Here is a 14,728-nt window from a genome sequence, read left to right as displayed (position 1 = left end):
CTTGCCAATTGGGAAGATATGGAAGCCATAGACAATGCTGGTTTTGGAATACAAACTTGTTTGTAAAATATTATGGAAGACAATATTGAAAGGTAATGAGCATGATGGTCCCATTAAAGAATAATCATTAGTGGAGACAAAAAAGCTTGGAAAAAATTCAGCATGAGGCTCAATGCAGTCAAGTCATGCCAAGATATAACTAAATAATGAAAATAGAAGGAATATAACTAAGGGTTTACAATAGGAAGTTTACATATTACATAAGTTTACATATTCACTCTACATTTGTACTCTACAAGCCTCAATGAGGTAAAAAAGGGCATAGAAATAACACTGAAGAAAATAAACTCAAGGGAATTTACTTGATACTTTATATACAGGAGGGGTCCATGGTGTAAGTAGCACAACTTTAAAGTAATTTCAGTGTTGATTCCCAAAATACTGAAAGAAGAAAAGATATACAAGGCTCTAAAGAACACAGAAATGATGAAAAATGAAATAGTCAAATAAATGTCAATCATCACTTTCCTATCTTTATAACCTTTTTATAAGAATAAACTCCCCATACAATAAAAACAATCTTGATAAAACTATTTTAAAGTATCATGTAAGTTTTCTCAAATGTCCAGCAACATCTTTACTATCATGGAATTGACTGAAAGGTGCAGAGAATTCATGATCATACACTGTTATTATTAACTGTATAAAGACAGTTAATATAATATAGAAGACACTGTTTTAAAAGTCTTTTTTCAACCTTCACTTTGGAATAAAAAAATATTTCTTGGGAGAAAAATAGAGATAATAACATTATTCCTTGACACTCTTATTGTTAGTGCAATGTGGCATGTAACATCAAGATGCACACTCATGCGATGCCCATCAATTTGGGACTGGCTGAACCAGTGGTATATGATTGTGATGGAATATTATTGTGCTCTAAGAAATGATGAGGGGAATGGTTGCAGAAAAAAACATGAAAAGACCTAAATGAACTGTTGCAAAGTGAAGTGAGAAGAACCAGGAGATCACTGAAAAACTTGGCTACTGGGGAGCCAAGATGACAGAGTAACAGTACAGACTTTCTAGAGCATCGCCCCCAAGCCTAGCCAAATACCTATAAAAAATGGCTCTAAACATATTCTGGAACTGCAGAACCCACAGAACGATGGAGTGAAGCAAATCTTCAGCCCAAGACAGACTGGAAGGTCCTGGGAAGTGTCTATCACGCCATGTAGGGGCCAGGGCGCAGTCTGGCATGGGCCATGCCAGCATAGACAGGACCTGAGCAGGCCTTGATGAGACTGAATCTCCCACCTTTGGGGCAGTTTTCAGACTTCAGGACCCCAAAATTCCGAGGACAAATTGGAAGATTAGTGGGAAAAGCCTGTGGGATCAGTGCAGGAGAGTGGAGTAGTCCAACCCCAGCCCCAGGGCAGCAGAAGGGGGAGGGGGAAGAGGAACCCCCAAAACCCCAGCAGTAGCAGTGACAGCTGCAGTCACTGTTTCTAGAGCTCTAGACCCACAGATTGTGGGGGGATCGAGTGATTGACAGTACACCCCTCTCCCCCACTGGAAGAACTACCTTAACAAAGAGCTCAAAAGTCAAGTAAATGGCTGGGGAAATACCGAAAAGCCAGAAAAAGAATCAGACTACAGAATCTTACTTTGGTGACAAGGAAAACCAAAGCAAACAAAAGAAAACAAAGTCAAAGCTCCTCCATCAAAAGCCTCCAAGAAAAATGTTAATTGGTCTCAGACCATGGAAGAGTTCAAAAAGAATTTTGAAGATCAAGTAAGAGAAGTAGAGCAAAAATTGAGAAGAGAAATGAGAGTGATGCAAAAAAATCATGAAACATGAGTCAAGAACTTGTTAAAGGATACCCAAAAAATGCTGAAGAAAATAACACTCTAATAAATAGACTAACCCAAATCACAAGAGAGATCCAAAAAGCCAATGAAGAGAAGAATGCTCTAAAAAGCAGAATTGTACAGATGGGAAAGGAAATTCAAAAACTCACTGAAGAGAATAATTTCTTAAAGATTAGAATGGAGCAGATGGAAGCTAATGACTTTATGAAAAATCAAGAATTTATAAAACAAAACCAAAGGAATGAAAAAATAATGGACAATGTGAAATATCTCATTGGAAAAACAATTGACCTGGAAAATAGATCCAGGAGAGACAATTTAAAAATTATGGGACTACCTGAAAGCCATGATCAAAAAAAGAGTCTAAACATCATCTTTCATGAAATTATCAAGGAAAACTGCCCTGATATTCTAGAAACAGAGGGTAAAATAAATATTGAAAGAATCCACTGATCATCTCCTGAAAGAGATCTGAAAAGAAAAACTCCTAGAAATATTGTAACAAAATTCAAAAGTTCCCAGTTCAAGGAGAAAACATTGCAAGACACTAGGAATAAACAATTCGAGTATTGTGGTAATAAATTCAGGATAACACAGGATCTGGCAGCTTCTGCATCAAAGGACTGAAGGACTTGGAATATGATATTCCAGAAGTCAAAGGAGCTAGGATCAAAACCAAGAATCACCTACCCAAAACTGAGTATAATGCTTCAGGGGAAAAATTGATCATTCAATTAAATAGAGGACTTTCAAGCATTCTTGATGAAAAGACCAGAGCTGAATAGAAAATTTGACTTTCAAACACAAGAATCAAGAGAAGCATGAAAAGGTAAAAGGAAAGAGAAATCATAAAGACTTACTAAAGTTGAACTGCTTACATTCCTACATGGAAAGATAGTATTTGTAACTCTTGAGACTTTTCTTAGTATTTGGGTAGCTGGAGGAATTATATGCATATTGACAGAGGACACAGGGTGAGTTGAACAGGAAGGGATGATATCTAAAAAAAATAAAATTAAGAGCTCTAAGAGGGATATATTGGGAGGAGAAAGGGAGAAATGGAATGGGACAAATTATCACACATAAAAACAGCAAGAAAAAACTTTTTTCAATAGAGGGGAAAAAGGGGAGGTTAGAGGGGGAAAGTGAAGCTTACTCTCATCACATTTGGCTTCAGGAAAGAATAAGATGCATGCTCAATTTGGTATGAAAATTTTTCTTACACTACAGGAAAATAGGGGAGAAGAGAATAAGTGGGGTGTGGGGGGGTGATAGAAGGGAGGGCCAATGGGAGAAAGGAATAACTAGAAGATGATAATGATCATGATCATGATCATGATGATGAAGTCTGAATGCAGATTGAAGCATATTTTTTCACTTAATTTTCTTGCTTTTCTTTTTCTAACATGGCTAAAAAATAATGCTAAAAAGAAATAGACAAGAAAAATGTTTAAAAAAGAGATGCAAACTCAAAAATTGTCAGGTCTTTTTGATTTTACATCCACATCTTCCCTATCAGTCTTTCTCTCTGTCCACACAACCACAGCTGTAGTTGATGTAGGTTCTTATCACTATGTGCTTAGTTACTGCAATAACTTAAATTTTCTTCTACTCTCCCTTTCTAAATTATCATCTGCAAAATTGCCACACTGGTATTCCTAGAGCACAGATCATCATGATACACTAGTCAATAAACTCTAATAACCCGCTACAACCATTAGGCTCAAACACAAACTCCTCCATTTAATATTCAATGTCAATCAAAACTGGTTCCTACCTTTCCAAAATATTATACATTATTCTCCTTCAGATACCCTTTAATTCCCACTAGAGTAGCATTTGCTAATATATACAACATTCTGCCTTGCTGTTCCCCTACTTTTCTAAGAGAAGGGGAAAAGTATTTTATTATCAGTTCTTTGGGACCTTATTTTGATAACTTACATTTATGTAGCACTTCCCAAGATCTCAAGAACTTTCACATACATTATTATTTCTCTTCCTGTTTCTTATCTGGGTAAAGCAATTGTTATTATCACCAATATAAAAGAAGGGAATTGACTCAATCTGAGTGAATTGCCCAAAGTCACACAGTTATCAAGTGACAGTGATAGAATTAAAACTACTGTCTTCTAACTCCTAAACCATGATTCCTTTCACTTTATTATTTGCATATCCATAGAATGGAATCACAAATTTAGTACCAGAAAATATTTTAATCTATATATTTCATTTTATAAACAAGGGAATTGAAGCCTATGGAAGTTGCAACTTGCCTAAGTGTCAGTGGAAGGATTTGAAACTTGGTCCCCTGACTCCAAATTCAAGACTCTTTCCACTATACCACTTTACTTCCTTCTGTGTAAAACCTTTGTTCAGTGGTGCAGGGTTCAGGAGATGTAATGAGGTAAGGTCACTTCCTCTTGCAGGGAAAGGGCAGTGAACTGTACAGTGAACCTACTGCTTCTGGACCTTAAGGAGCATGACCTAAAGTTCAGTGAGAGCTTCAAAAAGAGGCCCAAATTCTCCTTTCACAACATTCACTGTGATTTTAAGCCAGCATCTGTAGAACCTTCATGTGATATAGAACTCCAGGTTAGCAAAGGATAATGAAATCACATTTATAATGCCACACCTCCAGGGATGCACACCTCCAGTGATTGTCTCCAAAGAAAACAAAAGACCATATCAGAAAGATTGTGTTTGCATTATTAATTGTGACACTGGTGAATGTATGTTGGAAAACTCAGTTACAGGATTCAGGTCAAGAAAACAAAAAATGAGAGAAGTAACCCAAATAGAATAACCTGCTCCCTGCTGGAGCACCACCATCTCCTGTAACTTTTAGAGCCCCCTGAAAACCTGCCCTGTGAAAGATAAACCCTCACCCAAACCTCAGTTTGGATAACATTAAAAGAGAGCTGAGAACAGAGATGAAAATAATTGAACAATGAGTAGCAGCAGCAGGAAGAACTCACAGAATTTCAAGCAGTAAAGGAGAGGAGCTGGTTGCTTGCACCTTGCCCACGCAACCCTCTTAGCAGCTGGTCAGCCACAGAAACCCTGTGGCCATGGCTTCAGCCTAACCCAGGAAATAACCATCTGATGAACACCCTTCAAAATGACTTACACTTGAGAACATCATACATCCATCTCTTTGATAGGTGAACATGTAGAGCAACAGTAAGCTAGCAAGAAACCCACCATGAAGGAGAGTACTTGAGAATTTGTGATCAATGAGCAGATTGAGGATGGATCCAAGATCTTGAGCAGGATTCTCTTTATTTGGGGAATAATCTGTTTTAAAATTTTATCTTAGTTGAAAGAGTAAATAATTAAAAGAATTTGTTGCTGTTTGGTTAGTATCCTGGATGAAAAACCTGAGTAGTTTTGGAGATGTCTTGGCTCTTCAAAGGCTGAGTGTTAAATTGTTATACATCTTTGGCAATCACTTAGTTTGTACTGTTATTTTCATTGCTGAAGCAAATTATTTGTCACTTAGGGGAAATGCAGCACCCCTAAAGTGCATTAAATCCTCTTCAAATTATTTGGCATGTGGAAATAATGAAGACTGTAGTCTTCCTCACCTAATTTGATCTGAACTGATAGGCCAGTGGAGACAGACTTAGACATACAGGTAGATCGCACATTGTATATGATCCAGTCTAAGTCTCTTATTTTCCAAAGGGGGGATCCTTAGAAAAGCATAATGTAGCTAGTTAAAAACAGAGATGGGAGTAAAAATCAAGACTCCAGCATTTTCTGCAATATACCATAATGCCTCCCATTATATTTAATTCATGAAATGTTTATTGCAAATCTACTGTGTGCAGGACTTAGATATGTATCAAAACCAATGGTCTGTGCACATGGAGCAATCATATGTACGTTGGAGCTTTGTAACTAAACAGTGAAAGTCAAAAGTACAATTTGTTTCCAGTTTGAATTTGAGCAAGTAAAAGTTGCCTATGTACTAGACAGAAGGAACTCATGTGTAGGTGTAATGACTGTATGAAATTGGAAGTTTGAGTACGGACTTGATAAGGGAAATTCATGAAATCCTGTTCATCTTTCATTGGACATAATTGATTCAGTGGATTTTAAAAGGAATGTTTTTTAAAGAAATAATGGAAATGGATACGAGTAGCATGGGTTAGAGAAAAAACTACTGAATTATGAAACAGAAGTAAAGAGGTTTTTCTGTTTTGTTTTGCTTTTTTTTAATCTAAGTAAGTTTATACAAGCATAAAATGAGAATACTATAAGTCTCCTAAATTTGGGGATTTCCCCCCATGACTTTATATAATTATGTTTAAATCACAATTTTTTATTTTTATTTTCAAGTATACCTCATTTTATTGTGCTTCACTCTAATATGCTTTACAGATAGTGTGTTTTGTTTTTTGTTTTACAAATTGAAGATTTATGGCAATCCTACTTCAAGCAAGACTTACAATGCCATTTTTCCTCCCACGTGTGCTCATATTATGTCTCTGCTGAATTCTGGTAATTCTTTCAGTATTTCAAACATCTTTATCATCATCATCATCATATCTTTTATGGTGATTCGTGATCGATGATCAGTGTTACTATTATAATTGCTTTGGGATACCAGGGAAAATGCACATATGACAGTGAACTTAAATGTTGTGTGTGTTTGGATTGCTTGATTGATCTGCCATCCCAGTCTCTCTCTCTCTCTCTCTTCTTTGGCCTCCCTGTTTCCTGAGACATAATATTGAAATTAGGACAATTAATAACCTTTCAACGGCCTCTAAATGTGCAAGTGAAGAGTCAATCAATGAGGCAAACTTCATTGTTGTCTTCATTTATGAAATTGGCACAGCCACCCCAAACTTCAGTAACTGCCACCCTGATTACTTAGCAGCCGTCAACATTGAGACAAGACCTTCACCAGCAAAAAAGATGACTCACTGAAAGCTCAGATGATGGTTAGCAATTTTTAGGGATAAATATTTTTAATTAAAGGATGTCCATTTTTGACATGATACTGTTGCACACTTAATAAACTACAGAATAGTGTAAACATAACTTTTATATGCACCAGAAACAAAAAAAAATCATATGAGTTGCCTTATTTCAATATTCACTTTGTTGCAGTGGTCTGGAGCCAAACCTACCAAATCTCTGCGGTCTGCTTATAACTGGAAGCAAGACAAAATATGTTCTCTTTTGTACAGACCTGCAAATTCATAAACTATCAATGAAGTGAAAAAGTTGTTCTAGGACAGCAAGCCTCAGTTATAATTGAGTGTGTCTTATTTAGTGTACATTCAGTAGGTCTCCATATAGTCTAAATGAATATCTCATTGCCAATAATTAGAATAGAAATTACTTAATTCAAAAATATTTTGCTTATATTTGTTGTTCATATAAATTTTAAATTAATTTCTGACCTATTGCCTCCCTAATTTATGCCTCTTTTTCACTCCCACCATTCACTGTCTATTGACTCTTCAACCTCAATTCTGAAGTAGGAAAATATGAATCTAGATATGGGACACAAGATACATGGGAGTTGCTCAAAGGTATGAAATTAAGTGGAGCCATAGTTAGGGGGCAGGAGAAGTGGAGGAATACTCCATTTTCCCTTATAAATTGACCAAGGAAAGCTTGAAGTCCAAGTAAGGGGGGATAGCCCTTATTGCCTTGTGATCATTGAGTACTTTTTGGTTCTTACCCAAATCTTAGGCTTTTAGGTTGTATTTAATGGAGTATAAGAATTTATTTATAACAAATTGATAATTCATTTATAATCTGTTGGTCATGTTGTCATTAGAGACAGATAATACTATTATCAGTTTATATTGTTAGAAATAAGGAATATTTAAATATTTCACAGCTATTATTAACTTGACAAATTATTTTATCCAGATTTCAATGAACTAAGATTTCCTGTTTGCTGTTCAGTTGTGTCTGACTCTTCATTACCCCACTTGAGATTTTCTTGGCAAAGATATTGTAGTGGTTTGCCATTTACTTCTCTCACTAATTTTGCAGATGAGAAACTAAGGAAAACAGAGTTAAGTGAATTGCCCAGGGTCACACAGCTAGTAAGTAAGTGTCTGAGGCTAGATTTGAACTCAGATGTTCCTAACTCCAGGCCCTGTGCTCTATATCCTGTGCCACCTAGCTACTCTGTGAACTAAAGTTGCCTATGTAAACTTTTTTTTTTCATTTTAAATTTTAAAAAATGCTAAAGAAATCAAGAAGGAACTTAATTCTAACACCTAACATTCTAATTCATTTGCTAAGAGTCAAAAAGGATAGTCTAAATGTATTATTTGCATATAGTATTATGGTTAGTTATTCAAATATAGTGAACTGGTCGGAAAAATATGGAGGGTAGGACATTACAAGATTTTGTATACTTTGGATAACAACTTGAACGTGGGAGCTATGGATGTTTTCAATATTTTGAAGCATCGAATGATACTTTTCAAATACCCTTTTATTTTTTTGTTTCTCTCTCATTCTTTAATATTTGTTTAGAGTTTGGTCATAGTGGATAGTCAGAAATCTTAGGACTCTATCTTTTGGAAATATCACAGTGCTAAAATTTTACATCTGATATTGCATAGGTTTTGAATACTAGCAAACTCAAGAGATTTTTAGTTGAAACCGTGACTACTTATTGATTCTTTATTGGTCTTTTGTCTGTCATAATCTTATGGTTTTTTTTATATGTAGTATTTCTATTTGCTTGTCTTTGGTGGTGGGAAAATTAATATTCCAGACTTCCTATTTCCCTGATTAAGATAATAGATTCAATAGGACTTATGTGTGCAGCATATTTGTTGGTTTGAAATAGACACTCTTACATGGTCATATATTAGGTTGTAGTAAAAATGGAATTATTCCAATGAGCCATGATAGGTGGCATTTTTGGAAACTCATAGGGTGGATGGAAATAAAGGATCAGTAAAATAATGATCATCATTTGGCATTACCATTTCCCCATCATTACTTTTGTCCCCAGTTCATTTTGACAAGTTAACTTAAAGTTGTCTGGATCTGTGATACAGTTTTTAAGACCTTGTACTAGATTTTATTTTCATAGCTGCTTTACTACAAAGTAGAAATATGCATGTATTTACGTGAAATATTTACTTGTAAGGTTTTTTTTTTTACTTTACTTTTTAAAATCACTATGTTTAAATAAGAAATTAAAGTGAGCAATCCTTTTTAAAAAACTTTCTTATGAAATGGTTCACTCTGCCACTACTGAGTCACCATCAATGCATAATGTACTGTTATTTTTCCAGGAGTAAAAATGGATTCAAGCCTACATACTTTACATGTTACCTTTCAAGTCAGAACCCAGCACACTTTCTGCATGTACCCTCTTTACCTTTTTTTTACTTTGCTCTCACTCCCCTGCAACCTCTTCCTGGATCTTTGTTGTGGACATTCTATATTCTCAAATTAAGATAGTCATTTGTGATGCCAGCAAATATATGAAAGTAGTTAAAATGAATTGCCAGAATGGTAGCTGAAATAATAGCAAAAAATGTTATAAACCTCTGATGGGAGTTCACTATTGAATTCATGATTGAGAAAGGGATACTTTGTCAGAATACTAATTGGAACACATAATGTTCTGAGTCTCCTTTGTAGCAACGTTTGTAGAATTTCCATTTCTTAATACCATTGCTTTAAAGGTAATAATTTTGACTGAATGGAAAGTCAATCTGAATTAGTGAAGTGAAGTCTATGGAAATATAGAATGTTTCTACAAAGAAATAGTTCTATTTTTCTAAAACATATCGTTTTTCTGAAATATTGTCTTTAATGTCAAGGAAGTGTTGGCAAATAGAAATTGTCAGATTTACTTTAATATAGAGATTTGTACATAAGAGAAAGGGGGCTGATTATGTAATGAAAAACAATTCTCTTGTAAGCAAATTAAATGTCGTTCCGTCAGTTTTCTTTATAATTTTTAAATTTTATTTTAGGAAAGCTTTATTTTTTGCCCTCCAAAAAAGCAAAAAAAAAAAAAGAAAGAAAGAAAAAGAATTTTAGTGTATCCCCTGACCAAAGTACCATTTATTCTCAAATGGGGAGATCTAAACTGACAAGTTTTTTACTCTTTGAACATTCCTTAGAATTATGTAACAGAAACAATTTTACTGTTTTACTTTTTAGAAAAAAATCTTTTATTGACACTTTTGCTGTTGCCAATAATAATAACCAACCACCATATATAAAATTGTTTGATAAAACCAAAGTGATAAAGGAAATGAAGTACACATTGCAATTTAATGATATGTTGGTAAAGATTTTTTTCTTATGGCTACCATTATTTCCCTTTTTTGATTATTGGTATTTTTTTCTGTGTTTTTTATTTCACGAGTAAGAAAAATTTAAACTGGGTATTCCTGCCTATCCCAGGGTTGAATTTTACTCATGGGCTTTATTCCACTACTGATCAACAAAAAAAGCTTTCATATGCTCCATTAACCTGGATCAGTTTTTCCCTCCCTAGGTGTACTGGTTCTTTTCTCACTCCAAATGGCTTCAGTATTATGCCAGACTTAGTGAAAACACCAGATGAGCTTTCATCATACTGCAGCTCAGAATTCCCTAATTCAAATGATCCAGTAGTTTTAACCTCTTGGCTCCAGGAATTACTAATGTGAATCACCCATCTGGACTAACTACAATGACTTCTTACATTATTGCATGGTGTATCACCAAAGTAATTTTCACAGCACAGAGGATGAGTATGATATGCTGACATTTCTAAATCACAAAGTATAATGGATTCTCCATGTAGAACGCAGAGGAAAAACATTTATTCAGACACCAAAAAGTCAGATTTCAACACCAGAAAACCAAATCCATCATAGTAACTAAGAAGTCAATACACATTACCAATACACCGCAGGGGACAAAACCATTCCCAAGCCTTGCCCCTCTCTCCCCTCTCCCGCTAGGGCTTTCCCACAAACAAACACTCACAAGACTAACTGCCTGCCTGTGTCCTCTCTCCTCTGTCCTAACTTGTCCTCTCTCCTCTGTCCTAACTGCTCTCACCAGCTTCTTCCCAGCTCTGCTCCATCCTTTCTGTTCTTCCTGTTCAGCAAGTTCCTTCCACTATGTGACTTAGGCTTTCATGTGATTTTAGCAGGTCACATGGGCCTATTAATGAATGGGAAAGATCTTCCTATTTAAATTACCATTACATTCAACCCCCAGATCTTTTGTATCAGTTACATAGGTAGATGGGACAACTGACATCAACAGAACCGTAATAGTGATAACAGAAAATAAGCATATAAAATAATATATTTAAGCAACTGATGTCAACAGAACTTTACAACAATATAACGTGGATCACACAAAATAAGTACAAAAAACAATACCTTAGGGTGGAGATAGAGCACAAACACCCTATCATTCCCCCCTCGAATTAATGGGGTCTAAAATCTTGGGAGAAGGGGAAAAGGTCTCTTCTTCTATAGCTACTTCCTGCTGAAATTGGATGTAGAGTTGTCTCTGTCCCAAGAGGTCCCATTCAAGATGGTTAGTTCTTTAGTTGGCATCTGGAGTTTGGTCAACACCAGACCTAGGGGTGACACATCATAGTCATAGACAGAGGGTGACATCCAGCTTAAGCAATCAGGCACCTGCAGGTGGAGGATACTAAGCCTGCAGGAAACAAACAAACATCTAGTAAACATCTTTCACTGACAAAAAAAAAAGACAATAATCTGAAGTAGGGTGGATACAGGGTCAGCCATGCTTCTGGGGTGCATGAATCCAATAGAATAGCCTCATTCCCAGTAGAAAAATGGGTTAATGGTAAAATTTGGTAATCACTTTCTCCTGAATAAACAAGAGTTACCATAGTATCTTTCCCATGTGCTATAATTTCCACAGCCTTTGGAATATCATTTTGCTTCCGTTTTATCAATATTTTAGCTCCCAAATTTAGTCTGTCAGTAGAACCCAATCCTTCAGTTTCTCTGCTAATTATTTTGGAAGGAGAGTCAGTTTTCACAAGGAGTATTGGTTCACAAGGAGTAATAATGACTAGAACTATTCTATCACTTTTTTACAAAACTGTATAGGTTCTTCACCTAAATTTTGGAAATTCACAATAATTTCTATTTGATAATTAGAATCCATTACTGCAGCCAATACATATATTCCTTGAACTGCTTATCTTGATTTGGGGTTCAGGAGGATCTGTAGGGGCAGTTCTTGCTTCTCTATTCCATCTAGTACCAAGCCCCTTTTCTTAATAACTTCTGTATAATTAGTTGGAATACCATCTATGCTTCCAAAATCTACCTTTGCTCTCAGTAGAGCAGAAAACAGTTCTTTTTCTTGTCAGTCTATTCTGATTTTGAATCTGCTGGCTATTTATTTACCCTCCTCTCTCGAGAAAATTTATCTTTTCCCCAGTCCCCTAAGTCACTTAACTGTGAAATCTAGTCCAGCACCTCCGAAAGAGGATTCTCTACTTCCCCAACTATTAGAGTCAATACCAGGTGCTTGTAAATAGGAGGAGTTATCTTCATTACTATATTTCTATGAGACACTGCTAAGAGGTTATCATAGTATGCATCTGTGTTTATGATCATTATGGCAAAGTTCATTACCTCCTCCTTTAACTTCCTTATATGGTCCTTAAGTGAATAACAGGGTCTGTCTCCACTAGGTCAGTAGGATATTGTTTATTGCATCCTTCTGAAGCCAAAGCTAACAGATTAGTCATATTGTTCTCTCCTTGCATATTGTAATCTCTAAAAGCTTACCATGCAAAAGGGTTTGGATGAATACCTAGAATTTCAAGCAATCTATGCCATCTATAGATACTCCTCTCACCCCTTCAACACTGATTCTCACCATTCAAGATATTAATGATTCTCCCATCCTTTGGGTGAACTGACTCAAAATATATGTGACCTCCTGCTGGGTAAAATGCTCAATTTTCTCCCTAAACACTGTGTTGCCCCATTGGTTCACCTGTTTTCACTTTAGTATTGGGCATGCTTCTGCCTGAGAAGCCTCTCCCTCTAACATTGTTTCATTTTCCAACTCTGACTTTGTTACATTTTCCTTCCACGCACTCTCCTGGCAGTCACTGCCTTGGCATCTAGGCTGAATATGTACAAAAGTTGTATGCACACTTCTTTTGCCAGCATTCTGCTTCTTCTTATGAGCTAAATATACATCCTTGCTCTTTTAAAGGAGAGCCTGAATGCTGAGAATTTCCATGCAAACTAGCTAAATATTTTCCTGTATGAATTTTTTCCTTCAGCAGCTTGTCTGTTTTTACACATAACATAGTAACCTACATACCCCTGCCAGTTCTTTCCCTGATTTTATTAGTATTCTTTGCAAATATCTTTCCAAATCTCTCAGGTCAGCCACTCCTGTAACCTCAGTCCCCAGTTTTCACAGGGTCCAGTGCTTTTAGCCCATTCCCTTCCTAAGGAGAAATAGGGTAAATCCTCCAATCCTGGGATATCTGTTTCTTTCTCTAAAGCCTTTCTGCCTCCAAATAGAGATTCTATACCCTACAATCCTGTTTGTAATGCCAAAAGTATTGACAAGGCAATATTCACAGCACTGAGAGCGACTGTGACTATGCCAGCATAGTTCTGAATCACAAAGTACAACAAACTCTCCATATAGATGGCAGAAGAAGAACATTTATTCACACATCAGAAAACCAAATCCATCATACTAATCAAGAAGTCAATACATATTATCACTGAAGAAAGTCATTCCCAAGTCATTCCTACCCCCCACCCCCATTGGTCCCCCAGTGTTCCTCCCAGCACTACTCTACCCTTCCTGTTTTACCTCTTCAGCAAGCTCCTACCACCACATATGACTTAGGCTTCCATGAGGTTTAAGTAGGTCATATTGACCTATTAATGAATGGAAAAGATCTTCCCATTTAAATTACCACTACACATGGGTGAATAGGAAATTAAAGGAAATAAACATTTATTTAGCACCTACTATTTGCTAGTCACTGTGTCAAGCACTTTACAAATATATCATTTGAGTCTCACAACAACTTTGTGAGGTAGGTGCTATTATCACCTCCATTTTACAGTTGCGTAAGCTGAGGCAGACAATTCCTAAATGATTTGTTTATGGTCACATAGCTAGTAAATGTCTGAGGCTAAATTTGAATTCAGATTTTTGTGACTCCAGATCCAGTTCCACCTAGAATTTGCTAAACTTCTTCATGAGCAATAATAAGTATATAAAATATGTGTGTTTAACAGATTTTAAAATTATTTTAGCAGAACAAAAATATACTTGGTTAATTCATGAATGAAATAGTGCATTTCAGTTACTATAATAGTTATAATAATGTAAGCTAGATTAATGTGAATTTATGCAGTGCTCTCAGGCTGCTCACTTCCATAAAAGCCCATCCCCTTAATAATATTCTAATAGAGATGCTGTGTGACTGGGAATTGTGAAACATCACCATCTTGGAAGATTTAAAATAACAAAATAAGAGCAATGGAAAATAATGCTTACTGGTTGTAATTAAACAACCAAAATTGCTTTGTATGTGAGAAGCGGCATAAAAAAGTCCAAGGACATGAATGACTAGAAAAATAAATAATCAGATCATTTAGTTGGAAAGAGAGAAAATGGCTGAATAGCTTGAATTGTCCATTAGTATCCTAGAGACATGAAGAGAATAAAAGGAAGACCTTCTGCACATGGGTAGATGCTTTATGGAAGATTTTTGTTGAATTAAGGACAAGAATTGCAAAAGATGAGAAAGGATGAAAGTAGTGCCTACATTGCTGAAATTACAAACACATTAAAATAGTAATAGAAGGCTTTCCATTAA

The 14,728-nt window shown here is 35.8% G+C and overlaps 1 pseudogene; it reads left to right on the top strand.

The window, feature by feature from the left end:
• The first annotated feature begins 389 nt into the window (after positions 1-389).
• LOC140518768 (ELL-associated factor 1 pseudogene) lies at positions 390-5,040 on the top strand (annotated as a pseudogene).
• Positions 5,041-14,728: the final 9,688 nt, after the last annotated feature.

The sequence above is a fragment of the Notamacropus eugenii genome, chromosome 1 (genome assembly GCF_028372415.1).
Source record: "Notamacropus eugenii isolate mMacEug1 chromosome 1, mMacEug1.pri_v2, whole genome shotgun sequence".
Taxonomy (NCBI): Eukaryota; Metazoa; Chordata; class Mammalia; order Diprotodontia; family Macropodidae; genus Notamacropus; species Notamacropus eugenii.
The sequence above is the reverse complement of the archived record's forward strand: the minus strand, read 5'-3'. Positions and strand labels throughout refer to the sequence as shown.